Genomic DNA, 17,108 nt, shown 5'->3' with positions numbered 1-17,108 from the left:
CGAAAAAATTGAATGTAAAGCGCTGTAATAACTCATCTTTAGAATTGAGAATTTGTGATCGTGAGTTGCTTTGAAAAAGGTTGTTCTCCAAACGAAAGTTGGGAAGAATTTAATCTGAATACTATACTATACCGAATAAGTCATTCAAAAACAAGCAAAACCTGAAGCCAAGTTAGGGAGCATTAAAGCTATAAAGCCCTTAACAAATAAAACAGTTTTCACATACAAAAACTTGTTTGTTTAGTTTGTATGACAGCTATACGCTATAGTGTTCCGATCTGTGTATGTTCAGAGTTTGTAGCGTTGCCTTGGACAATAATCCATGCCAAATTTCATGAAGATATCTTGTCAAATAAAAAGGTTTTTCATAAAAGGACTTGAGATTGATCGGTCAGTTTGTATGGCAGCTATGGGCTATAGTTATCCGATATCGAAGCTTCCGACAAATGAGCAACTCCTTCGGGAGAAAAGAAAGTGTGCAAAATTTGAAATCGATATCTCAAAAATTGAGCTACTATTTTATGTTTATACAGACGGACACACGGACATTGATAAAAGTTCTTAAGATATTTATAACCCATACAATAATGGAAATGAAAATTATTTGTATTCATTAAACATAAAAAAAAATATTGGAAAAAGAAATATTGTATTGTTCCAAACAAGTCGAAGATGCTATGAATCTTTTGAAGGCTTGCTAAAGTTAAGCAAAAGCCTGGAAGAGATTTCTCTCGGTTCGTGAGCGAAGTATAAAAGTAAATGCTATGAATCTTGAGAGAGAGATAACAAAAAGCAGACTGAGAGAAATAGAGAAATATATAGAGAAAAACTAAACAGAGAGTGACAGAGAAAGATAGAGTTAAAAGCAAGAGAGGAGAGGCTGAACTATGTCAATGTCGTCGTATAACTCGTACATCTCATGCGGTATTCACCGTGGCCAATGCGCCAAAGACCATAAATCTTCCGCAGAACATTTATCTCAAAACTTGTAACATCGACGCATCAGATATTGTCAGCGTCCATGCTTCTGCATATATAGCAGAACGGGAATAATGAGTGATTTGTAGAGAACCTTTCTCTCAAAACTCGTAACATCGTTGCATCAGATAATGAGTGACTTGTAGAGTTTGGTCTTTGATCGTCGAGCGAAAACTTTACTTCTCAATTGCCTACTCGGTCCGAAGTAGCACCTGTTAGCAAGAGTTATTTTGGGTTCGATTTAGAGATTGACATTGTTTTTGGTAGCAATTTCTTTTTAGCTTCCGTCATTAAACTAAATCTTTGTAGGGGCCAGTTTATATGATAATTATAGCTTTATTACACCTCTGTACATTATACAAAATAATATAGCTGTAAAAAAGAAATAGTTCAAGTTATAGGTTAACAACGTCGAAAAGTTCGATTGAATCAGGACGGGTCATATAGCTTGTCTGCCTGAGCAACTAAGGGTTAGGACTACTTATGTTGTGTACTTTTGATAGCGTAAGTATGCCAAGCCGATTTTGGGAGTTGGGAGAGGCAATGGGTGAAATGAATTTTATAAATTCCTCACTGACTTGTCTCAAATTTCTAACGGTATTTACAAAACACTTAACACTATTAACGCTCTCAGCTCCCACAAGGAAAGCGCATAAAACTCTTTGAAGAAATTACAAATAGACACTTAATCACTTTTTTTAAGTAAAAGGCTTTAATTTTTTTAGAAGATCAAGTGAAATATATATATATATATATTTTAGGAACCTACCAACATCCTTCTTTATTTTCTTGGTTTCTTTGCAACACTGACAGCAGAGCCCTCAAGTCTCAAGTGCGCGCAAAGAAGCAATTTATCTTCGCTGAGCTCTTTTCGCTGATAGTGCAGTGAATGAAAGATGTAGGAGCTCAAACAAGTGACAAGACAGCTACTCAAGAGGATAAAGGGTACAAAATAGGAAATGAGAGAGAAACGAAAATCAAAACGCCGGAAGTGGTTCGTATGGGTGCGGTTTTGTCTTTGCTTGTTTGGGTGTGCGTGGACTGAGTGTTTGCATCATTTCGCACTTCAAATATACCACGAGTGTTTTTATCGTTATACCATGATATATAACTAGATATATAGACAGACATATGCATATTTTTAATGTGCTAAGCATTCACCTGCTTTTTTGTTGTTCTCAAACACTAATGCCTTTATAATTACATGAATGAGTCGATATTTTGACTTTTTTAGCCCGAATTCCACACTCAGTGGCCTAATGACCGCATTTTCCATGTAAACACCATCGAAGCCGATGAGATCACAGAAGCAGCTGGAAAATGGGGAAATGCAGGCAACAGGTGATGCAGATGCAATCGAGAGATTGCGAGAGTGGGAAAAAGCGTGCAGGAGGAAATGAGGTATCAGATGAGGCAACGTAAGAGCTATTAGACAGCAATCGCCACTAATCACATAACCATTAAAACAATAATAACAACACGGAGAATGAAAGAAAAAAGCGTGAAGCATCTGAAAAAGCTTGAGACTAACAGCAAATTCAACAGCAGGCATTTTCTTCAAACAAGCTTCACACATGCAACACCACTCAGTATCAAATTGCCGCAACTATTTATGTTGGTATTTTGTGTATTTGCTTGTGGCAAGTGCGAATATCACATGCCGCTAAGCATATTTTGATGTTTCTTCATTTTTATTAGTTTGTTACTGTTTCTGCCTCATGTTAGACAACTTGCAACATCATTATCGCGCCTGCGGCAAGTGCTCGTTGCATGGCACTGGCAAATTTACTTACTGGGAATTGGCAACTGGGCGTATTGGGAGCAACTGCAACAGCATTTATGCATTTTCTTGTGAAAATAATTTGTTTGTAAATTCGTAGAACACAAAACAAAAAAAAAATACGAGCAAATAGCGCAGATTTTGATAAGAAACAACAACAAAATACATACATAAGCATGTAGGTTGGAGTGAAATGGTGAAAAGTGGGTTGACAAGGTTGTTTTTGTAGTAAGAATGTATCATGGATGGAATCCAGGGAGAATTGAAGATTGAAAAATATTTAAATTTTATTAGTTTTACAAATTGTTGCATAATATAGAAAAGTTATTAACTCAAAATAAATAAAAATAAAAAATATTAAAAATAAATCAAGAAAAAAATTTAAAAAATTAAAAATATATACAAAAAATATTTAAAAAATATAAAAAAAAAAAATTAAAAAAAAAAAATTAAAAAAAAAAAAAAAAAAAAAAAAAAAAAATAAAAAAAAAAAAAAAAAAAAAAAAAAAAAAAAAAAAAAAAAAAAAAATATATAAAAAATATTAAAAAAATATAAATAAAAGTATATAAAAAAATATAAATAAAAATATATAAAATAATATAAACAAATAAAATTAAAAAAAAAAAAATTAAAAAAGTAATTAACTCAAAATAAAAAAAAAAAAAAAATAAAAAATATTAAAAAAATATAAATAAAAGTATATAAAAAAATATAAATTAAAATATATAAAATAATATAAACAAATAAAATTAAAAAAAAAAAAATAAAAAAATAAATAAATAAAAAAAAAAAAAAAAAATAAATAAAAAATAAAAAAAATAAATAAAGAAAAAAATAAAAAAAAGATATATATAAAAAATAGTAAAAAAATATAAATAAAAATATTAAAAACATATATAAAAAAAAAATAAAAAAAAATGTATAAATAAAAATATTTTAAAAAAAAAAAATATTAAAAAAATATTAAAAAATTTAAAAAAAAAAATTACAATAAAGACTAGAACATTAACTTTGGTTGCATCGAAGCTAAACTGTCCTTCAATCAAACTTGATTTTGATAGGTCAGTTTGTATGGCAGCTATATACTAAAGTGATCCGATCTGAACAACTTCTTCGGGGAATGCATCACTGCTTTGTACAATAACCCATGCCAAATTGAAGATTTCTCTTTAACTGCAAAAGTTTTCCATACAAGCACTGAGAGACTAGTTCGCTGCCTTCAAGCCGCAATGTATTACTACATACAACGCTACTCCTACTGCTTACACAAACCATCTCTCGACTGCAGCTCTTACTCATTCTAATTTTTCGCGAAATTCCAAAGACACTAAGCTTTCAAGTGGCAAATTCGAACAAAAGCGACGCAACCAACGCCCAACTGCAGCAACGGTTGCAAGCCGCATGAATGCCACACTGCAATATGTAAACACATATGTATGTATGTACATATATGGGTAAGTATGTAAAATTTGTCTGTCTGTATGCCTGCGGCTTAGCGCAAAAATATTAGGCGGCTGCGAGCGATTTGTGTGGCGTATTAACCTCTTTAATGACGCTGCAACAGCCGACAAGTGGAGCAACGGAAAGAGTAATGTTGCTACTGCTGCAAATTGCAGCTTGTAAACAAATAAATACAGCGGCGAAACAATTTATATTGGAAAATATTGCAAAACAACAAATACCAATGCTGCACAACAACAACATCAACAATTGGTTGCAAGCAATAGATAATTGTAATTGTAACGAATTCCACGAATATGACGCAAAAATGCATACATACACGCATACTCCACATTTATCGTTCACTCTTTGCATGTTCTTTCGTATCAAAATCGTGGCAGGAATGCCGCAACCCACAACCCACCAGCAGCAATGACCAACAACTATTTGTAAATCGAACGTTCAATCGAACGAGCGTGGCAATGCGCACAAGTACACACATGCATACATACGTGCATATGTATATATGCATGTACTTACACCCAACTGCTGGCGCTGGTGTGTTCCTCACTCAGGCATGCCGCTCGCCACTCCAAACAGTCCATTGTAATTTAAATGTAATCAAAAATCAATTGAACTAACGTACATACATGCAACAACAACAACAACACCATCATCAGTTGTTAATATTAACAACAACTTATGACATTAACAACAATATGTAGCCACTGCCCACAACTGATCGCTTGTTGCATACAACGAAGCAAGTGATTTTGGTTGTTGTTTTTGTAATGTTCCAGCAGGCTGTAGTGCACATCCGACGATTTGTAAGTAGCTTCATCGATCCACTGTGAGAAATCAATCTGTAGGCTGTAAGATCTGACAAAAACTGGTGCAAGTTGTTTAGAAAATTAGAGCTTTCTAGCGAGTTCTAGACACCAACTTACTGCTAAGCAAGAATCTGATTATTGGCTATGTACCCAACGGATCGGGAAAAGCTCCCGCTGAACCCTTCCGTTGGTGCCGACTGGTGATAGATGCCACAGTATCACTACGGTGCAGTGTCGGACTGTTCGCCCCTGTTGCAGTTGGGCGGTATCTAGCTAAGGGCTGACTTGGGTGTTCGTTCAATAGCACATCATTTAAATAGTATGATCTACCATGGTTGAGGGTACCAAAAATGGCTGGATCTTCCATACCGAAAATCAGCCTGTAAACAGCCCAGTCTCGAACGCAGCTGACGGATGCCTGGCCCCTTGACCTTGAGAAAGTTGTGGTGCAGGAAGGCAACAGCATCAGACATCTATCAGTCCAACTCCAACAACATTCCACTAGGAAGAACTATTTATTACATGTCTAGTAGAAAAGAACGAAACGACTCTATAGCATCTATCCGTCCAACTTCAACAACATTCCTATAGAATAACTATTACATATCTAGTAGAAAAGAACGAAATGGACTCTTTAGCATTTAGACTAGGAAAAAAAATATTTGGTAGTCGACAAAATGTTCATATTGAACTAGAAGTTTCTATCTTTGATCTTAAGTTCTTGCAAATACAGTCCCGTAATAAAGAAACTCCATTTAGGAATGTGCTGCTGCTGAAACCACAAGCTCATAACAATTTTTAACATATTCAAACTCTGAACATGCCTTAACCACAAGCTTCCAAATACCTATAATTAGTTTTTAACTAATTAACCTTATCTAAAGGAAGTGAATGGAGTAGGACTAAATGGATATTCATGATCAGGATTTGTCTTTCCTTAAAAACTTCAACTCCCTGATCGAAAATAGTTACTAACAATTCAAAGTTGCATGGTGCGGTCGGAGGTAAAGTTCGATTCACAAAACTTATGCTTTGGAGTACCTGATGGCGATATGTTCCAACCTGGGGTAGCACTAAGTAAACCTATTAATTAGAAATGCGGAGCACTCAACTTCTTCGAATCCGAGTAGATTAAAGCTGGAGTGCATGGCTACGAATTTTCCTTTTTCTTAAAATTTAACCCACTTAATATTAGGTTGTCAAAAAAGTCTTGCGGTATTTTCGCTAGTTGGCGCTGAAAGCGCGTAGCTCTAGTTTTATTCGTCGCATCGGGTCATGCTATACCTTTTTGGAAAGCTCATTTCACACGCTAACACGTGTTTGATTGATTGTCGTTTCTTTTAAGTCGTTCGTGAGTTATAGCGTCGCAAACATGGAGCAAAATAAAGAGAAAATACGGCATATTTTCCAGTACTACTACGATAAAGGCAAAAACGCATCTCAAGCCGCCAATAAAATTTGTGCAGTTTAAGGACCCGATACAGTTTCCATTTCCACCGCACAAAGATAGTTTCAACGTTTTCGTTCTGGTGTAGAGGTCGTCGAAGATGCGCCATGCTCCGGAAGGTCTGTCGTCGAAAATTGCAATAAAATCGCTGAATTGGTCGAAAGAGACCGGCATAGTAGCAGCCGTAGCATCGGTCAAGAGCTGGGCATGAGTCATCAAAAATTCATTTCAATTTCAATAAAAAAAAAAATTCAATAAAAATGCCGCAAGACTTTTTGACAACCCATTATCAACAGATTCGTTTATATCCAATGAAATACAAGGTGCTTTCCAAAGTAAACAGGACTTTTTGAATCTAGCGCCGCCTGGTGGCGCCATCTATATGTCGACTGGTGCGTTAGAATCTGCTATCTTTATCGATTGTTCAGTGAGAATTTCATGACATTTCATTGATTGTAAATGAAGTTATCGCGTTTTAAGTGTCAGTATGTTTGTGTTATCGGGCGAAAACGAGCTTCGAACAAAGAGCCAACATAAAATTTTGTTTTAAAATTGGTAAAGCTTTTACCGCAATATTTCAATTGATAAAACAAGTTTATGGCGATGATTGCCTATCCCGTAGCAGAGTGTACGAGTCGTTTCAACGTTTTCAAAGTGGCCGTGAGGACATAAATGACGATCAACATGTGGGCCAATCAAAATCGGTGATCACCGGAAATACCATCGAAACTTCATCAAAAATCAGCCGAAATCATGATTGAAATTCATGGAAATGGAATTGAACATCGCCAAAACTTCGATTTATCGCATTTTGAACATTTGGGCTTACGAAAGGTGTGTGCACGGTTTGTTCCACACAAATTGACTAACGACAAAAAATTGCTCAGAATCCAACATTCGATCGACTTGTGACCGATTATTTGACCAAAAATCAAATTTTAACCATTAACTACATCTCTCTAAAATCTCTAAAAATGCTAAGTATTTAGTATATTATACTCTATGTACATATTTGGAACTTGCTTAGCTAATTGAAAGAAAATTCCTTATATTCTCGCCTAATAAAACATGAGACCAAGTGCGAGTTTGTGTTCAATCTTTCGTAAGGATTTCTTGGTTCTCTCACAACGACATCGAAAGTAAATATTCGAGGTATATTGCTAGTAACTCTGTTTCTATATATTACTCATGAATAATCGCTAAAAATGCTAGATATACCAAATATATTTGGAATTTGTCTTCTGGATAGTTTAAGGAAATTGCCTTATTACTCACTTTATAAAGCTTGAGACAAGTTGCGTCTCATTTGGATCTTTGACAAGGACTTTTTGGCTCTATGACAACAACATTCATAATAACATGATAAAACATTAGAGAATCTCTGCTGTGGTCTGGTCTTGGTGAACTGTACAATTTTTGCGATCAGTTAGCTTAAAGCTTTTCTCTCAGTGTTATATATAAACTTTTTTAACTTTTTGGCGAATCGATCACAGTTTGAGTATTATTGCTACATGAGAACAACAATAATAAATACCACTCAACAATTGAACGCCAATTCTAAGAACAACAACAGTATTTAGTACATAATCTAACATTAACAACAAGAAGGAAACACAAAAACAGCAGAAATTTTGTTCAACAAATTTACGAAAATCAATCAAACGCGGCAGCCGAGTGCAGCAACGTGTAATGCAATCGATTTAATTTTGGGGCGTGTTGCAGCACAAGCGTGCAACAAAATACAAAAACACGCATACCAACTAATAGCCGCAACGCAGCATTTAATTTGTTGATGGCCGCACGACGAAGCGCAAGGCTGACGCCATTACGATGTATGGGCGCTGGGAGCACCAGGTGGTGGTAGTGATGGTGCGACCGGTGGCGGTGGCGTTGCACTTGCGTTGGAGATTGGTTTCGGCTACTCAACAAAACAAAGGCATGTGCTGCTAATAGGTTACGCCACTACACTTGTAATACTAAATACAGTTGCGGTCAATAAAATAGCACCACATTGTAATATGATGTGTTAAGGCTATGAACAAAAAAATTTCTCAAAAATATTTCTTTTTTTGACTAATATTTGCATAGTATCACTTTTTCTAGTTGGCTTTCTTTTTCTCAACGCAAATTTTCGAAAGTAAAAAGATAATTTACAGTAATTTATTGTAAATTAAGCATTAATTGCATGCCCATTAAATATATTTTATGAAAGTAATATAAATTGTATTAATTTTTTGGCAATTAAGTACTATTACCAATTGGTTAATATTTGACAATTAGTTAATTTTATGGCAATTAAGTCTCACTTGAATATTCATTAATTATTTTGTATGAAAATTAGATATTAGTTGATGATTAGTTATTTGTGTGATAATTTAGTACTAATTGACAATTAGTTAATTATATGACAATTAAGTACTAATTGGCAATTAGAGTATTATTTTCGGAAGTATAAAAACATACATACTAACTTAATGACTAATATAATACTAATGGGAATTAGTTAATTATTTTGCAAAGAAATATTTGATAAAATTCCAAGTAATTTACTGACATTTAATACTAATTGGTATTTAATTAATTATTTTTACATAAAAAATATTATTAAACATTTTAAACAAGAGTATAAGATAAATTGTACACTAATTGAGTGACAATTAAGTGTTAATGGACATATAATTAAGTAAAATTTTGTATAAAAACTTGTTTTAAATTGTTTGCTAATTTTCTGACAATTAGGCAGTAATTAGTATTTAATTAACCATTTTACCTTAAAAATATTAATGCACATTTTAATTTCATAGTTTACAGAAAGCGTATCTACTAATTGACTGACAGATAGGTTTTAAATACTTTAATTGTCAATCAGTTATTTATTTTGTAAAGAAAATTTGGTTACCATTATATTACATATATTTTAAATTTAGTTAAGCGGTCAGTAGGGTAATCTTTTTTCCAAAAAAAAAAAATTTTTTTTGCATTTTCTGTTCCCTTATACCCTTAGAATTAATGTAGAAACACACTTTACCATTGGAAGGTTTCGAAAAAGGCCCAAAAATAATAATACTGCTCGACGTTCGGAGCGCTCGGAGTGCACAACTCAAACTTTAAACGCGTTTTTCTCAAAACACACTTTTTTGAACTGGCGAACATGATTCCGGTCGAACTACTCAACCGATTTGCTTAATTTTTTTTTAAATGTTCACAAAACGCCTGGTATCGTATTGACAATGTTATGACAAAATTTATGTAGAAAATATTACTTTTTTATTTAACAACATTCTTTCATGATTCTAATAGGGACGATAACCATTCACGTACTTTTTAAGCATAAATTGGGTTTTTGTGTTTCAGATGAACCAAACATGAGAAATCATGTCCGCCAGTGAAAAAAAGCTTCTCATTCACCCAGCCATTTCTCCGACGGATATCATCAAAAAATTCCAAAAAAATTGTTTATACACTCTACTTTAGACCTCATGATATGTGAAAAAAGTTCTATTGTAGAATAAAAATTTCTATGAAAAAAAATGTCAAAAAAACAGACCAAATTACCCTACTGACCCCTTAATTGACCATTGAGACAACTTTTTGGTCAAGCAAATTAAGAATTTATGGTCTTCCAATATCATAAATCAATTGCTGCATTTATAGGCCCTTGATACCACAAAAATCATTAAAATTTGCTCGTGCGATTGATTAAGGCAACAACTTCTTCAGTAATTATTTCTGCCTTTATTTTCTGCACGTATTTTTTTCTTAATCAGTGTACGTATGGCAGGAAGGGCAAGCAACAATCAAGCAATGTTCGAAAATCTCAAGTGTACAAGTGTTTCAGCTTCGCCTTAAAAGCAGCAACATGTTACGGAAGCGAGTTGCAGCCTAAAACATAACTCAAGTGGAGGTTAACAAATCGATGAGTTAAAGGTGGAGAAGCAGGGGACGAGAAAGAAAATTAAAGTTGCAATAATGCATTGCTAACGGATATGCAAGAAAGCAGAGGTATTTATAATGGGTTGTCAAAAAAGTGTTGCGGTATTTATTGAATTTTTTTTTATTGAAATTGTAATGAATTTTTGATGACTCTTGCCCAGCTCTGGACCGATGCTACGGCTGCTACTATGCCGGTCTCTTTCGACCAATTCAGCGATTTTATCGCAATTTTCGACGACAGGCCTTCCGGAGCGTGGCGCATCTTCGACCACCTCTACACCAGAACGAAAACGTTGAAACCATCGTTGTGCGGTGGAAATGGAAACTGTATCGGGTCCATAAACTGCACAAATTTTATTGGCGGCTTGAGATGCATTTTTGCCTTTATCGTAGTAGTACTGGAAAATATGCCGTATTTTCTCTTTAATTTGCTCCATGTTTGCGACGCTATAACTCACGAACGACTTAAAAAAACGACAATCAATCAAACACGTGTTAGCGCGTGAAATGAGCTTTCCAAAAAAGTATAGCATGACCCGATGCGACGAATAAAACTAGAACTACGCGCTATCAGCGCCAACTAGCGAAAATACCGCAAGACTTTTTTTGACAACCTATTATTAGGAACATTGAACTGAAGGGGGACATAACTCAAAAGCTTTTAAATTTTGAAAAAAAAAATATAAAACATTATATTCGCATTTTTTCGTTTTTAAACATTTAGCGCGCTTTTAAGCTTTGCCTGAAATACGTGCGCCAATACTATTACTTCTTCAGCCACCTCACAATCAATTTTCAAGTTCGATAAATTTGAATGAGCAAAGTGAAATTTTAATGTCAGAGTCTACCTACTCATACCTTAAATTCGGACTGCATACTGGAAAGCCACCCGGAAAATCGCTTACTTTTCTCTTTCGTGCATTTTCGCACTTTATTCTTCAGCTGTGCCGAGTCCAGCCTTTATTTGTTTGCAGACAAATATCAACAGGATTAGACTAAAGTACTAACTTAGGCAGCGAAGTGTTGATATAAAGAATGTAATAAACGGGAAGCTTATAGAGGTTAAAGAGAGAGCAAAGCTAAGTAAAACCAATAAACGTACATAGATGGGATACAGTGGGACAGTTGTATGAAATCCGTAAATAAGTTAAGCTACGACGGTAATATATGTTTATTGGTTCCATAAATTTGAAGTACCTAGACTTCACGCAACTACACTGTCGTGGCTACGTGTGATTTTTTCTTGTTCCGCTCCATGGAACCCGCTTTCGGTCGATCAAAGAGATAAAACAAAAGCCTAGGCGTGGTTGCATGAAGTCCAGGTACTTCAAATTAAAACTACATTCATATCTCGCGAACCAGCGGACGCATCAAAAATGGTTATATACACGATCTTTCAAACTTCCGAAATACTGCAGTATCTTCCAGGCGGAAATCTTTACGGCCAAGAAGGTGGCAGAGATAGCTAAAAATTAGGGAAATAATATAATGAGAATCAATATTTACATACGTCGATAGCCAAGCGGCAAAAATCTCACACCACATTGGTTCAAAAATATCCTTAGAAGCATGAAGCTGTAGCTCTATTGGCTACCCAAAAGTGGTTACATATGTATATGCTGGGTTCCAGGCCACAAAGGAATTCAGGGAAATGAAATAGCTGATGAGATTGCCAAAAGTGCCATCCATCTGAACACCGAATCAGTACAGGAAAAATATAAGACACTGAAAACGATATACAATGAAATTTCTGAAAGGGTTGACTAACCGATCAGGGTCAGATGGAATGCCTTAAGGATATGCAGGATCGCCAAGAGGAAACCACGTATGCTTTTCGCACACATCAGACGATTGTTGGTCTAAGAACAAGTTACAACCTACTGGTATCACATGCGAGCCGGATGGGCATTCGTCTGCCGGATTGGCAGAATGTGTAGGGAAGTAGGTATGAGAGACACTGGAACATCTCCTTCTGTCTGGCTTTTCTAGAATTTATCTTAGATATCTATGAGGTCCGCAGTTCGTCGATTCCCCAGAAACAAACTCTTTATAAATCACCTTAAACACGAAACTTGTGCCATTGTACTTCAGTGTCAAGTACACAATAAAAACCTCAACAACGGACCACCTTTCAGCTATACCTAGTTGCACTGTCACTACCAGACAGATATTCAGGCACGCAGACAGTCGGTTGGGCGATGGGTATATAATGCAAGTGACTCCTAAAGTTATGCAACACGAACAGATGGTTGCAAAGCAAAAGAAAAATCAAAGTCTTGCCCAGTTGTTATGTAATACCTGTTAGCTGTTTGGGTGGAAAATGGCTGGGCTTTAACTGCTGGAGACTAGTCTAATGTTTGCAATACAACGGTATTAGATAGTGTTGTCACACACACATTTCCGTAGGAGCAAATGCAATTGCAGCTGTCAAGTACAGTTACACCGAGAGATTGTTGGAAAAGCAGAGCCAAGTCGGGGACATGTAAGCTAGTGTTATTAGTGATGGAGGTTAATTTAGTTAGAAAAGAGCTCTCCGTAGTCTGATAATAATACACAAATCTAATGATACCAGTTACGGATTTCTTGTTCTAGTTTACGGTGTTGTTTCGGAGTTCGACACTTCAAGTAACGAGTCAACTAGCTCGGGTTTTTTTATTGGAATTATGACCAAGTGATTTCACGTCCAACCTATCGCCAAGGTATAGTGCATATCGCGTATAATATCAGCTCAGGTTTTTTATTGGAATTTCGACGAAGTAAATTTCAAGTGTCATCTAGAACCAGGACATTGAGTCTATCTAGTGGATCAAAAATTGCGAAAGGAATTTAAATAAGAAGTAACCTATAAGCTCTACAATTCTATGCTTGTGGGGTATCCTATCCAGTCTTCTATGTCTGTTGGAAAGCAGAGGAAGACCCGTACAAAAGTCGGTTTGAGAAAAAAAATTTGCCACAAGTATCTCACTTTCAAAGAGGTTTCAGAAAACAGAGATACCTGGTAAAACTCAGAAGCTTTCCAAACCTTATTCATTAAAACTAATTTTTCTTAAAGCTTTCGCACAATTCGAAAGAAGTATTAGAAATAACTAAAGGCTTGTGACTCAAGGTCAAGCCTTAAAAGTTCCAAAAGGCCCATGATCTCACACCGAAGCAGCAACAAGTAAGACTTGAGAGACGATAGGGTTTACTTGACCGACCGTTCATACGAGAATCTAAGTCATCGGTTGGCCACCAGGAGGCAGCACCCGCCACAAATAATGGTTTGGGCCGCTGTCACCGCAGATGGGCGCTCTCCAATTGTTTTCATCGAGCCTGGCGTCAAAGTAAATGTGACATATTATCGGGAAAATGTTCTGGAGGCTGCTTTGAAGCCGTGGGCAAACAAACATTTCGGTCGCAAACCATGGACGTTTCAACAAGACTCAGCACCGTCTCACAAAGCGCGAGTGAACCAAGAAATGGCTGAAAAATAACGTTCCGAACTTCATTACGACCACACAATGGCTCTCGAATTCACCAGATGCGAATCCAATGGATTATTCTCTCTGGACCATTTTGGAGAAATACACTAGTCTCGAGATGCTGAAGAAAGCCATTGTCCGTGAGTAGGCCAAAATACCGGCAAGTCACATTCGGGCAGCTTGCGATTCGTTTTTTGACCGTCTCAAGACCATAGTTAAGGCAAAAGGTGGTCATATCGAGCAAAAGTGAATTGGTCCTGAATTTATGATTATTTTCACACATTTTGTACTTTAAAATAAATGAAAATAATTTTCCAAACCGAATTTATGGCTTTTTTTAAATACACTTCGAGTGCCGGACCCTGTATAATATGTTTGTAAACTAGGCTTTTAAAAGCTTAATAAAATAGGCACATCAAACCATAAACGTATTGGAAAAGACGCCGTTATTTCACTCGCTGTATATTATAAATTGAAATTCTCACATGGCTTATAAAGTAAAAAACTAGAAAGCTCTACAGAAAGGTTTCGGATCTAACAAGATGCTTTGAAAATACTTATCGTAACAAAACGCTCCTCAGTAGAAAGTAAAGCAGACATTCATTCGGTGCTTTCTCCAAAACAAAGAGACACAAACCAATATCGTTGTCTTCTTTCAAGATTTTAAAGGCAAGCAGCTAGCATAAGCAACGGATTGTTTACGAAAAATGTTCTGAAATTGCCAATATGTATTGAAACCTAATTGTCGGTCACAAAAAAGCTTCATACAAATCATATAGCTCACAAAAAGCTTCATACTATAGGTATATTGAGTATATATTCACAGTTAGTTACATACGCCTACAAAATAGTTTTAGTTTAGACCATTTCTGTTCAGTTTCATATGCAAATATCTGTTTATGTCAGGGTTTATTGATTAGAAACTATAGCTTCCTGCAAGGCTCTTTTTCGCCTTAAAAAATTACTCTCGAAATAATGAGTGAGCCACTGTATATGGAAATATTTCGTTCGAAATAAAACTTCCTACAGGGTTGCTTTTTACATAAAGTCACTCACACACATAGAACTATGTAAACACTTATGAATGGTTTTGACGGGTGGCTACGAAAGTAAAACGATTCGGTGTTGCAATTGAGCATTTGTGGGTGTTTAAATATGGGTGAAGAACGACTGGTAGGTGTCCTGAATGCATAGTGGAGAGTTCTACGGGCGGGCGGCACCTACAGACGTATGTATATTTGCGCTTGTGTGGCGTTTACAGTAAATAAGCACAGTGTATACACATTTTGGGGGCTTCTAGGGTAAATGGTAATACTGGAGTATGTATAACGGTAAATATGTGTGTGTGTATGCAGGTACATATAATTTCACTACATATACTTTCGGTTGGGTTGAATTGGTTAGCAACTATTTATTACGGTATAGTTTAATACATGTACACACACAAATACATATATACATTATTCCATGCACATGCACATATGTATATACTTATTTGAACAAAAGCTTCTGTAGCAGGGCAGTAATGCAATTCTTTGTTGGTGCAGGTCATGGAACTCTGTCGGCAGCAAAAACTACTATTTACTATTTTCTGTCTGCCACGAATGCATATACATACATGCATGTACATATTTGTATTTGTATGCGTGTGCGTGTGTTGGGTAAATATTGTACAAAGATATTTGCTGAAATTGGAAAATGGAAAAAGTTCAAGTGACTAGCCATGGAAAATCTGTTGCTGTGGAAAATCTGAAAGTTTCTTTGCAGTCGTGTGCTTTGGTATTGGTGCGGAAGCAGCCGGCGGACAAATGAATTTCGTATTTATTGCATTTTCCGTTTCAACTCTTTCATAGAAATTGCAATGCCGCAATTTGACGACGCACTGAGAAGATTTTAGGAAGCGAAGCAATATTATTATTGAAAAACAGAAGTTAATAAAATCAAAAAAAAAAAAAATAACAAATTATATTGTATATAAAAACAACAAAGTTTTTAACAAATAATTACAAATAAACAAGAAAAAACATAAACTTCGGCTGCACCGAAGCTAGTACACCCTTCTGCATTTCTTTTAGTAACTATGTGGTCAGTTTATATGGCAGCTATATGCTATAGTTAACCGATCTGAACAATTTCTTCGGAGATTACATTGTAGCCTTAGAAAATAATCTATACCAAATTTTGTGAATATATCTTGTCAAATGCAAAAGTTTTTCATACAAGCACTTGATTCCGATCGTTCAATTTGTATGGCAGCTATATGCTATAGTTAACTGATCTGAACAATTTCTTCGGAGATTACATTGTTGCCTTAGAAAATAATCTATACCAAATTTTGTGAATATATCTTGGCAAATGCAAAAGTTTTCCTTACAAGAATTTTTTCCGATGGTACACTTTGTATGGAAGCTATATGCGATAGTAAGCCGATCTGAACAATTTATTCGGAGATTACATTGTTGCCCTAGAAAATAACCTGTGCCAACTTTCGTGAAGATACATCCACAAATGTGAAAGCTTTCCATACAAGCACTTAATTCCGAACGTACAATTTGTATGACAGCTTTATGCTATAGTGGTCCGATATCGGCGGTTCGGATAAATGGGCAGCAGCTTGAAGAGAAAAGGACGTAGGCAAATTTCAGAGCGATAGTATAGTACAAAAAGACAGTTTTTGGTTCAATTCTATGATTTGGAAATTCAGCTGCTTAAAGATTCGGTTGAAAGGCGTTCTAACATAGCTTTCTGGCATCCTTAAAGAGACTTATTTTTTTAGGAGCGATATAAATAAAATTATATATCACACAATGGAAAAATTATATATCACAGGGAGGATTGAGAAGCTAATTTTTAAGTGCGCTAGGTCGCAAAAGATTCATCTCAGAAAGTTGTGTCCTGCTTTTGGAACAATTTTATATCAAAACACAAACTATTTTAGTCATTGAAGCACATGAAATTGTGTTTAATTGAATAACTGTTAGAAGAGAAGCCGTATCTTGAAACCCTGAGCTAGTACTCTGCCTGATACTTGTGTGCTTTCTTGCTGCTCATTTTTAGTTAGAATAAAAAGCTCGATGTTCTAGAAAGTAAAAATTTCTGTGAAGAACAAAAGTCTCGACAATTTAAGAAATAACGTTTTTTTTTTTTTTTTAATTTGTAAAATGCAAATTCAACTTCTACCAACAAACATTTTCAGTTTCAGAAAGCTTCAGTACCACATTTTTAATTCAGATATTAA

The 17,108-nt window shown here is 35.4% G+C and overlaps 1 protein-coding gene and 1 long non-coding RNA gene across 4 annotated transcripts in view; one reads left to right on the top strand and one right to left on the bottom strand.

The window, feature by feature from the left end:
- Positions 1-17,108, bottom strand: part of LOC126759151 (rho GTPase-activating protein Graf) — a 204,224-nt gene that overhangs the window by 32,670 nt on the left and 154,446 nt on the right. The gene's annotated exons all lie outside the window — the stretch shown is intronic.
- The window catches only part of LOC126759204 (uncharacterized), a 276,318-nt gene that overhangs the window by 196,011 nt on the left and 63,199 nt on the right, over positions 1-17,108 (top strand). The gene's annotated exons all lie outside the window — the stretch shown is intronic.

This window comes from Bactrocera neohumeralis, chromosome 5 (genome assembly GCF_024586455.1).
Source record: "Bactrocera neohumeralis isolate Rockhampton chromosome 5, APGP_CSIRO_Bneo_wtdbg2-racon-allhic-juicebox.fasta_v2, whole genome shotgun sequence".
In the NCBI taxonomy this organism is placed as follows: domain Eukaryota; kingdom Metazoa; phylum Arthropoda; class Insecta; order Diptera; family Tephritidae; genus Bactrocera; species Bactrocera neohumeralis.
The sequence above is the reverse complement of the archived record's forward strand: the minus strand, read 5'-3'. Positions and strand labels throughout refer to the sequence as shown.